The following is a 12,177-nucleotide window of genomic DNA, read 5'->3' as shown; positions in this document are numbered from 1 at the left end:
AAAGAAATTTGGGCATTAATTCAGTATCATAAATGGGAACATTTTGTGTAACTCCTATAGAAAATGATGTTATCTCCGTTGTCCAAAAGTTCTATGCATCCTTCAAGGATTAGGAAATGAGGAGACTATATAGTGTCATTTGGGAAACTGTAATGGCAAGAAGTAAATAAGTACGTGTTACTCCTTTGGAAGTTTGTGAGTTTTATAATGTTCCATACTATGAAATCAATTTTCTTGATAATATAGATTTAGACACTTTTAAGGACATAGATATGGATGACATTGTAAACTACTTAACTAAAGGAACGGGTGCATGGAAATACCAACAAAATACTGAATTACCAACCAACTTTAATTAAAAAATCATGTTTCCTATAGCTAAGATATGGATGGAATTTCATTACATTAGAATTAAACCTGCAATGAATGTTTCTAATGTAAACACTTTTCGAGCTATTTTGTTGTATGATATTTTGTAGAAAAAATAGATATGTGCCGATAGATGGATTTATTGTAGTATGAAGCAATGTATAAATGGCTAGAAGGTTGGAGTTTTCTTTTCGTACCTTGAAATGGCACTATGCAAAAAGTCTAAACTTCTGATGGAAGCAATTGAGCAATTTATGAGGCCGATGAAAAGCTTGATAGGTGATTCTCTGTACACTCAATACATCTGGCTCAATCAAAAACAAATTAAGGATTGTATCAAGCAATGAAAGTAAAAAAATTGACATACAACCATCTTTAAAAACAACATCAAAAGCTCGAAGAGGGATTACGAGGAGTGAAATTTTGGATTCTGAATGGATGATTAAATGGATGCAGTGACCGAGCCTAGTGATTTAGGAGTTTGCACGATAAAAAAATATTAGAATACCAAATTATTCGCCAACCAAATATAGGTCCAAGCCATCTTGTACTAGATTCAATAAGCATAGGAGTGAAGGAGAGGAAGGAATCGAGGGAGTAGAAGAAGAGGAGGAGGACGTTTAAGGGCGATATTTTCAAGAGGAGAAGAATGATGAATTTGAGGCAACATTTCGGCCGCAAAGATCAACATAGAGAGGGCCTATCATCTATAGCCCAACCTAACATACATATTCATTGGGTGGAGGCTCCTTTTGAGGTTATATCTCGAACCTAGGAAAAACACCAATAGGGGGCTATCGCCCTATTTTGACGATTTTGACGATTGAACTTTTTATTTTACCCGTGGAATTGTAAAATAATTAATTAGGATAGTTTTTATTTTATTCATTTAGGAGTAGGAGTAATAGTAATTATATATATATTTGATGTTTTATTTTTGAATTGTCTATGTAGGAACCTCCCGTGAAGGAAGCACTAAGTATATTGATAAACCGTAATTTATACATATTTTTACCCCATGCTTAACACATTTTATGGATGATTTTTATGCTCCTAATGCCTTAATTTCATGTTTTATACTTAGGAGAGCATAGGAGAGCGAAAGGAACGAGAAACGGGCCAAAAATGGAGAAAATGGGCCAAAGTACGAAATCAACATAGCCTTGACTTCCTCACACGGGCAGACCACACGGCCGTGTCAATTTGGCAGAATCGAAGCACGATTCACACGGGTAGAACACACGCCCGTGCCATTCTAACAGGTTCGAGCACGGCCTGAAGTAATCGCACACGAGCGTGTCCCTACCGAGCCCAAGTTGAGTCCAGTTTAGAAAAGGCTAATTTCGAGGGTTCTTAGGCATTTAAAAGCCTATAAATACACCCTAGAGGAGAAAGAAAGGGACACACATAGAGAGAAGGAGGCAGGGAACTGCTCAAGGGAAGCCGATTGATCCATCTCAGAAGTCGGATTCACCATCAAGACTGAAGATCTCCCCTCAATTTTCCTCTAGGAGTTTGGGTTTTCTTTATGTTTAGTATTCATTATTCTTCTGAGATGTTTTCATTTTTAGTTATGAACTAAATCCCCTAAATACCTAAGGGGAATGAAACCTAAGACGAATCTTGTTATTATTTTCTGAATTGTATGATAAATATTTGGCTTGTTCATAATTATGTGTTCTTAATTCTTATTTTGATATTCCAGGATATTGATTCAACTTAAGCTTTTACTCAGAGGAGGAATAGACCCTGTCTAAGAGTACAATTGTCATAATTAAGCAGAGTTGATTGCGCGCCTAGAGATAAGGTAACAAGATTTTGTCGGATTAGGGTGAAACCTGATAAGGGGATCCATAGATCGTGTTAATGCAACCCTAGGGTGTTAATTAGAGAATAGTCTCAATTATTCAATCTAGGGATTAGAAGTTATTAGTCTTGAATAGGGATAATAACATAACTAACTTTGGGATCTCTACGGAACAAGTTAAATGAATAAATCGTCCGATTCGGAGTCAGAATAACAAGTGAAGTCTAGGTGGATTCTTCCTTAGATATTGTCTTCATTCAATCATTTTCCAAAAGTAATCCCCTAATTCTAATTTTTTGTGAATTCTTAGTTTAGTTAATTAGTTAGTTAAAAGAAACCCCCTTATTCTTAGGCTAGATAATAAAAAGACAGTCATTACTAGTACTTTTAGTTCTTTTAGGTTCGATAATCCGGTCTTACTAAAACTGTACTACTGTTCGATAGGTACACTTGCCTACATCGTGATAATAGTTAGTTTCAAGAACAATTCTTTATAAATATTTAAAACCTGTCACACAAAAATCGCAATCAAGTTTTTGTCGCTGTTGCCGGGGAACTAAGATATTAGGAACGCTTAATTTTTATTACTTTAGCCATTTATTTTTCTTGCAAGTTAATTCTATTTTATTTTTGTTATTATTTATTAATTTACTTTTTCTTTCTCTTGGCAGGTTTTTATAGTTTATGACTAAAAGAAACTTGTCTGGACCACTACTTTTTGACGAAGAAATCGATCGCACAGTTCTTAAAAACCAAAAAGAAATAAGGAAAAGCTTAAGATACATAGAGAACGAGAAAGAGGACGATATTCAAACCCCAACCAAGGAGATGGCTGAAAACCAAGACAAATCAGCTACCTCCTACGATACCCGTTGAACTAGCAAATCAAAATCCTGCTCCTCGTACTATGTATGATTATGCTAAACCTACTTTAACAGGAACTGAGTCAAGTATAGTTAGGCCCGTTATTGCTGCAAATAATTTTGAACTAAAACCTAACACTATTCAAATGATACAACAATTTGTTCAGTTTGATGTTTGCAGGATGAGCATCCAAACACTCACTTGGCAAATTTCCTAGAATTCTGCGATACATTTAAAATTAATGGCGTTTCTAACGATGCCATTCGTCTTCAGTTGTTCTATTTTTCATTGAGGAACAAAGCTAAACAGTGGTTGAACTCATTACCACAAGGGTCAATTACTACTTGGGAACAAATGACCGAAAAATTTTTATTAAAATATTTCCCGCCGGCTAAAACAGCCAAATTACATAATGATATCTCTTCGTTTGTGCAGATGGACTTAGAAACTCTTTACGATGCATAGGAGAGATACAAGGATCTATTGCGCAGGTTTCCTCACCATGGATTACCTCTATGGTTGCAAGTTTAAACATTCTACAATGGTGTGAACCCCTCGACAAGGCAAATGATTGATGCAGCAGTCGGGGGAACCATCAACAACAAAACACCTGAAGAGGCTTACGAATTTATTGAAGTGATGTCACTGAAAAACTATCAGTGGCAAGTCATGAGGACTAAGCCAACTAAAACAGCAGGCGTTTATAACGTCGATTAGGTTACTATGCTGTCAAACCAGGTAGAACTTCTAAATAAAAAGATTGATGGTTTACTTGGTTCTACTCAGGTACATCCAGTAATGAGGTGCGAGACGAATGGAGGAGGAGCATGCACAAAGTATCAACCCTTCAACCCTAGCGTCGAGGAGGAACAAGTCCAATATATGGGTAACAATAACTCTAGATCCAAAAATAACCAATATAGTAACACTTATATTGCAGGTTGGAATAACCATTCAAATTTCTCGTAGGGCGGTCAAGGAAATCAAATACCATAACATCCTCCGGGTTTTTAACAACCACCATATCAACAGGAAAAGAAACTGAACCTTGAAGAGATGCTGTCTAAATTTATCTCGGTGTCAGAAACCCATTTCCAGAACACCGAGACAGAACTTAAAAATCAACAAGCGTCGATCCAAGGGCTCGAAACTTAGATAGGCCAACTTTCCAAACTAATCTCTGAATGACAACAAGGTAGCTTGCCAAGTAATACTGAACCCAACCCAAGGGAACAGCTCAACACGATTAATGTTCAAGATGAAGAAGGATTTGTTGAGCCTGAGCCAGAACCGAGGCAAGAAACTGTGGTGAGCAGAGGTCAAGGTGAGGTAGGTCATAATAAAAATAAATTAGTGAATGTCGAGTATAAACCTCGTGTGCCATACCCAAACGTGACAAGGAAAGACCGCTCAGATGAACAATTTGGTTACTTCCTTAAACTCTTAAAAAATTACATATTAACTTACAGTTTATTGAAGCTCTATCGCAGATGCCAAACGCAATGAAAATTTTAAAGGAGCTTTTAGCAAATAAGCAGAAGTTGGATGAGGCGTCGCATGTGGAGCTAAACGCAGTTTGCTCAGCTATTCTAAAGAATAAACTACCCAACCAACTAAAAGATCCAGGGAGTTTTACGATTCCTTGCTTAATTGGTAGTTTAGATATTAATAATGCATTAGCTAATTTAGGGGCTAGTATTAACGTCATGCCCTACATAATGTTCAAACAATTAGGTCTTGGGAAACCCAAACAGACTAGGATGAGCATTCAATTAGCAGATAAAACTATAAGATTTCTTAGGGGTATTATTGAATATGTGCTAGTTAAAATCGATAAATTTATATTTCCCGTTGACTTCATTATTCTAGACATAGAGGAGGATAGCAACACTCCTTTGATTTTAGGACAGCCCTTTTTAGTAACTGCTAAAACAATTATTGATGTTGGCACAGGTGAGCTCACACTCCATGTGGGAGACGAAACAATCACCTTTCAAGCTCGCAATTCTGGCAACACATCAAAAATTGAATGTGACCGTCTAAACCATTCTACTAAAACTGACAATATGGTGCAACATACTTTGCAGGAAATGGGTCTGAAGGAAGTACAAGAGCCATTCTCAAGCTGTAGCAAAGGACCTATTCATGAAGATTGAATGCTACAAATCGAGGAGCTAGATGAATGGCGGACGCATAAACCGAGAACACACGATAAACCAAAACTACGCCAGAACGAGCTCAATACCTTCCCAAATCAACATAAGGTTGGAGATAAAGTATTATTAGATGTCGCAGATCCTCACATTGTCCTTACCAAACCGAATGAAGAAATCCCTCTTACGGTACTTAGCATTTTTCCATTCGGTACAGTCTAGGTAAGTCATCCCAAGTTCGGCACTTTTAAGGTAAACAACACCCGTCTAAAACCTTATTTTGATGAGAATGATAGCAGGAATGAGGAGTATAAACTCCTCGAACCACCATGACCATTCAGTGGAGAGGTAAGTCGAGCTTAGTCTATAAATAAGCGCTTCTCGGGAGGCAACCCGAGCACTAACTGTATTAAATCTTTTAAATTTTAGTGTTTAACTCCTAACTTACTAACAGAGCTCTTGAATACAGGTTTCCCACACAGACACGGCCTACCCCACGGGCGTGCCTTAGGCTGTGTAGAAATAGGGCAAAGATTTTTCCCAGCACGAGCTACGATAAATCACCACGGTCATGCGACATGGCCGTGGGCGAACCTGCCAAACAATACGGGCGTGTGACACGCCCGTGCATTGAAATCGTGGCCAAACCTGTCAAATTAACACAGGCATACGACACGCTCGTGCCAAGCAACCGTGGTCGAACCTGTTAAATTACCACGGGCGTGGGACTACATACACAGGTGTGGGAGAAACGAACAACACCAGACACGGCCATGCGATACGGTCGTGCGCACAAACACGCCCAAGGAACATGGGCGTGGAACATGCCCAAATTCAAAATTCACGAATCACATGGGCTGAAAATGGGGAACATAGGCGTGTTACCTGGCCGTGTGCCCCAAAATCTATAAATAGGTTGTACTATTCATTGTCTTCTTCACCCAAAAACCCTAACCCTAGCCACTGCAAGTCCACTTGCCCTCCTTACCAATCCCGTTCGCCGCTTCCCACTCCATTTTTTATGCTCAATCTCTCTCCCTTAGCGTTTGTTTACTCCTTTCACTTCTATTTTACTAATTTTTAATGCTTATTATCAAAATAATCTTCATTTTTCTCATACTATTTTTCATTTTGCTCATTATTCTATCATTTAATTTGCATTCTTAGGTTATTTATCATACATTTCGTGTTAAATCGAGTTATTAGGTAAACCTCATTCTATTGTCATACCCATGACCTTACTATGCTCATTCTCATGCTATTACCATGCCAATGTCATGAAATTAGGCTATCAAATTGATTATTTTGGTTGTGTTTGGTTAGTATTAGTAGTTTTGGCTGAAATTGTTAGTTCAAATTCATGGCTTTTTTTTTCTTTTCAAATTCGTTTACCTACTATTATTATTTTCATATTGCAGGTATACAATGTCGTCTTCATTAGGAAAGAAGACCGCTGTCCCTGTTTTAAAGAAAAGGAAGGGAACGTCATCTTCTTCGGGTCCTGCCACGAAAATTCGCCACCCTTTTCGGCAATTCCCTATCGGGCCCCAAGAAGAACTTTTCCAAATACTCCACGCCTGACCTTTAATTGTGGGCCACGACATCGACTGGGCTATAATAGAACAAGTTCAGTTGGCTGATGCAATTCGGGCCCTCCTAACCACCGATCCTTGGGAGATTTTCTTTGGGATCATCGAGCCAACATATCTCGAGCTCACGATGGAACTATGCTCAACGTTTCATCTTCAAACCGTAATGACAAACTATGATTATCCCTGCACAGTGCAATTTTTCCTAGGCAGATTAGTCCGCCAGGTCAGCGTCCCAAAATGACTTAGATACTCTCAACCGCCATATCCATCATTCTCCTTCACGGTGCTGGGACACACTAGTACCAAGTTCAACCACCTATAATCCTAGCCACTCCAAGGCATTGGCTCTCCCTCCATCTCTGACATGCCTACACGCCATTTTGGCTCACACACTAACAGGAAGGCGAGAGAGCACTGGCGTCGTCAACACTCACGACGCCTACTTTCTATGGTGTATGTCGCACGGGCACGTCACCAACCTTGCATATTTCATTGCCCTTGCTATTCAACACCAGACAGAGTGGCATACGAAGGGGGTCATCTCCATTGGCCCCTATGTTACTCAGTTGGCTCGACACTTCAGGCTCCTCAACACCGCGGCCCAAGAATCATCCTTGACCCTCATTGGCCAGATGTCTCCACAAGGCATCTCGAGCATGCTAAGCATGAGGATGATCGAAAAGCGCAGAGGAACCTACCCTCCTCAATATCGTCTCGCCCAATCTACCGAGGAGGAGGCCCCCGAGGACATTACTGATGATGTCCCCCTACAGCACGAGGACCCGCCGTCTCAGCCACCACCACCCTCTCGTCCAGTTCATGTGGCAGCTTCATATGCTGACATTTCTAACTGCCTCACTTGATTCGAGCAGCAATGTTTTCAATGATTTGACAACATTGAAGCTACTTTACAGCAGATCTGGATCTGTCAGCACCTCCACATCTCATCGCCACCTACACCTCGCGAACCATCTAGCGATGAATATGTTTAAAAACTTTTATTATTATTTTATGTTTTTACTTTTACTTTTATTTTATTTTAAGACTACTTTTTATTTTTCTTTCATCTTATTTTTATTAGGATTTATAATTTTTATTTAACAATTTTGAATTTCAGCTATTTCCTACCGAGTAATCATTTTTCCTTATATACTTTCTAAAAGAGTTCCTGATGCTATCACAGTTATAAAAAGCTCTAAAGCTCACTATTATTCAGGGACTCGAAACTCCACAGGGAAAGGTTCTCCACGATAGCCATATCCTGCTCAACCACGACCGTAACCAATTTCAGATATAATATTCTTTTGGTGTAGGACTTATGGACTAATGAACCTCTACCACCGCCGGAGTATCCTCCTCCACCCTCACATCGATTATTCTCCGAAACTCCAGTTCAAGGAAATTCATTCATCACTCGGGAAGTTTCACTTCTCTCCCTATCTTATTTTGACATTCTTTTCTATATATCTATCTTTGTACATTGAAGGCAATGTACATCTTCAGTGTGGGGGGTATTCATTTCATTATCAAAAAAATCCCTGAATGACTGCCTTGTTCTCTTGAAAAGCTCTCATATCATATTTAGGATAAATTTTGATTGATTTATGATTTTGATTGATATATCTTGAATTAAAACATAGGCATTTATGCATTGATTGTTTAAACTTTAAGACATTAGAGAATCAAGCATGATAAGTTGATTTTTAAGAATTTAAAATTTTAGGTTGTTTCCCCAAAGTTTAGGTATTACTTTGAGTTGGAATTCATAAGTTTTAAACATCAAAAAGCCATAATTCTTGCGAAAATTTTTGAGCCTTTTAAGCATCTATTAATTCTTTCATGCTCACTTTTATTATTGCTTTGAGTGCGTCAATATTAAACTGTTATTCTAGAACTTGCTTGATTATGCATGTCAAGACCACATCATTTGATCTGATATGTCAAAATGATTAAGGCACTTAGGATTAACCCACTCATGCCATGAAAAGCTTACCTCCTTGATTAACCCCTAGTGAACCCCCTTGAGCCTAACAAAGCCATTTCTTGTATTACCCTTAATATTAACCCTTAACCCATTATTGTTGAAATCCCCTAAATTAAATTTGATCCTATTTTTGTCGAGATTTGAATTGAAATAGTTGCTCAGCTATGTCTTGTTCCTAATAGTTAGTTTATGTTATTTGACTTGTTCTTAAAAAAAACTGTGTATACACATTAGTAGTAATCTTTTGTTTTTGAGCCTAAGTATTTAAATTCCATATTTTGAGAAGAAGCTCTATTGTACGCAAATGATGATTAAATCTTTTTCTAGTTAAGTGATTTCCAATTCAATCTCGATTCTAACCGTTTCTCTCAGCTTGTGACCACATCCCCTAACCAAAGCCATGTTACAACCTTCTAAAGACCTTTTGATTGATGTATCATCTCAATTTATAGTGGTGAAGATTTGATTTTCATGCAAGCCTATGGTAATAATTTTTCATATTGACTGATGAGTGCTACTTTCATTGTCCTTAAACACTTTGAGTGATTTGAGTGAATCTTTAGTGAGGATGTTAAACTCCGTGAGATTTTGAATCGAGGTAACCACTTAGATAAGGGGAGATGCCTAAGTTTTGCATGATTAAATACTCAACTTGGAATGTTTAAAGCTCTAATGTTCTTTTAGTTGAATTCTCAATGTACGACTACTCATGAATTAGTTTAAGATATTTCCGATTGAGATTATAAGTTAAGAAGAATTTATTTTGATTATGAGTTGAGAATTTTGCTGAGGACAAGCAAATGCTTAAGTGTGGGGGTATTTGATAAACCGTAATTTATACATATTTTTACCCCATGCTTAACACATTTTATGGATGATTTTTCCTTAGAATTTGTGAATTATATGCTCCTAATGCCTTAATTTCATGTTTTATACTTAGGAGAGCATAGGAGAGCGAAAGGAATGAGAAACGGGCCAAAAACAGAAAAAATAGGTCAAAGTACGAAATCAACACGGCCTGGACTTCCTCACACGGGCAGACCACACGGCCGTGTCAATTTGGCGGAATCGAAGCACGACTCACACGGGTAGAACACACGCCCGTGCCATTCTAACAGGTTCGAGCACGGCCTGAAGTAATCGCACACGAGCGTGTCCCTACCGAGCCCAAGTTGAGTCCAATTCAGAAAAGGCTAATTTCAAGGGTTCTTAGGCATTCCAAAGCCTACAAATACACCCTATAGGAGGAAGAAAGGGACACACACAGAGAGAAGGAGGCAGGGAACTGCTCAAGGGAAGCCGATTGATCCATCTTAGAAGCTGGATTCACCAACAAGAATGAAGATCTCCCCTCAATTTCCCTCCAGGAGTTTGGGTTTTCTTTATGTTTTGTATTCATTATTCTTCCGAGGTGTTTTCCTTTTTAGTTATGAACTAAATCCCCTCTATACCTAAGGAGAATGAAACCTAAGACGAATCTTGTTATTATTTTCTGAATTGTATGATAAATATTTGGCTTGTTCATAATTATGTGTTCTTAATTCTTGTTTTGATAATCCAGGATATTGATTCAAGTTAAGCTTTTATTCAGAGGAGGAATAGACCTTGTCTAAGAGTATAATTTTCATAATTAAGCGAAGTTGATTGCGCGCCTAGAGATAGGGTGACAAGATTTTGCCGGATTAGGGTGAAACCTAATAAAGTGATCCATAGATCGAGTTAAAACAACCCTAGGGTGTTAATTAGAGAAAAGTTTCAATTATTCAATCTAGGAATTAGACGTTATTGGTCTTGAATAGGGATAATAACATAACTTAGGGATCTCTACGGAACAAGTTAAATGAATAAATCGTCCGATTCAGGGTCAGAATAACAAGTGAAGTCTAGGTGGATTCTTCCTTAGGTATTGTCTTAATTCAATCGTTTTCCAAAAGTAATCCCCCAATTCTATGTTTTTTGTAAATTCTTAGTTTAGTTAATTAGTTAGTTAAAACAAACCCCCTTATTCTTAGGCTAGATAATAAAAAGACAGTCATTACTAGTACTTTTAGTTCCTTTGGGTTCGACAATCCGGTCTTGCTAAAACTGTACTACTGTTCGATAGGTACACTTGCCTACATCGTGATAATAGTTAGTTTCAAGAATGATTCTTTATAAATATTTAAAACCTATCACACAAAAATCGCAATCATATATGATCTTTCAACCAACAAGAAAGGAAACACCCATCATAAGAATACGAAAATGTCACGATCAATTGGGTAACTGTTTTCTTTATTTACTTATGGGTTGCACATTAGGGACAATGTGCTGTCTAAAGTGTGGGGTGGTAACATAGGAACTTTTGTTTTTATTTTATTTTTCTTTTCAAAAGTGTACTTGAGCTTGTACAAATGCAAGTGATCGGTTAGGAGCATGTATATATGTTGGTTGTATATATTATAAATTTGGCATGATGGTGACTGATTTTAAATTTTCAATTATTAGATTAATAAGTTCTATCTATTACATTGTAAATAGGCATTAAGTACTTGAATATACCAAATGAAATAGTGAATATAGGGAAACGAGCATGCTATTATGTATGATAAATGGTTAAAATTGTGATTGCTTGATTGATTAAATTTTTCAATATTTAGATACCTAGGGGTGACCTAAGGCATTGTTTGCTATAACCTAGAGCCAAAAAGCTAAGCTCATTCATTAATCTTTAATACCCAATTTTGAGCCAAAAAACTCTTCTTGATGAACCTTCACGCAAAAATCGAGCCAAAATTCAAGTTTGTACTTACCCTATTCCATTAGTCTGAAATGCACGAATTTAGATGCCTAGTCATACATATTGAGGGATAGGTAAATACATCATGGTGGTTTTGTAAAAATAAGAGTGAAATAGGAATAATCAGTGTGACAAAGTAATTATAGGTCCAGCCAAAAAATGTGTAAAACAAAAATAAAAATCCAATAAAAGTTAAAACAAGTAGAAAAAGTACTTGAACAATGAAAAGGAAAAGCATTGTGAGTGAGAGTGAGGAAGGCCGAAAAAATTCAAAAGTGACACAAAAACACAGTCACAAAAATTAGAAACCTTAATCATTAGTGCATAAAAACTTGTGAGCTGATCGTAGTTACTTTATTATGTTGTGACTTCCTACATGGAGAAATAAGGAAGGTGAGAGAATGAAAAATAAGATGGTGAGCGTGCAAGTGCTATTAAGGGTCAAAATAGGAGACAATACGATGTGCCAAGCTACTTTCATGCTTGGAACTGTTTTGATGTGCCTTTTCTTCAATTCCATACCAAATTTAAGCCTTAGAACGTTATATGTCGAAAAGTCCTATACGACATTGGTAAATCTATTCATGAATGGACATTATATCGAGTAATTGCAATAATGACTATTTATA

At 37.4% G+C, this 12,177-nt stretch overlaps 1 non-coding gene across 1 annotated transcript; it reads right to left on the bottom strand.

Annotated features, from left to right (window-relative positions):
• Nucleotides 1-3,443: 3,443 nt before the first annotated feature.
• Nucleotides 3,444-3,549, bottom strand: LOC128292511 (small nucleolar RNA R71). The gene has a single exon (XR_008282496.1). It is a non-coding gene; the product is annotated as a small nucleolar RNA R71 (small nucleolar RNA).
• Nucleotides 3,550-12,177: the final 8,628 nt, after the last annotated feature.

Source organism: Gossypium arboreum, chromosome 4 (assembly GCF_025698485.1).
Source record: "Gossypium arboreum isolate Shixiya-1 chromosome 4, ASM2569848v2, whole genome shotgun sequence".
NCBI classification, from domain to species: Eukaryota; Viridiplantae; Streptophyta; class Magnoliopsida; order Malvales; family Malvaceae; genus Gossypium; species Gossypium arboreum.
The sequence above is the reverse complement of the archived record's forward strand: the minus strand, read 5'-3'. Positions and strand labels throughout refer to the sequence as shown.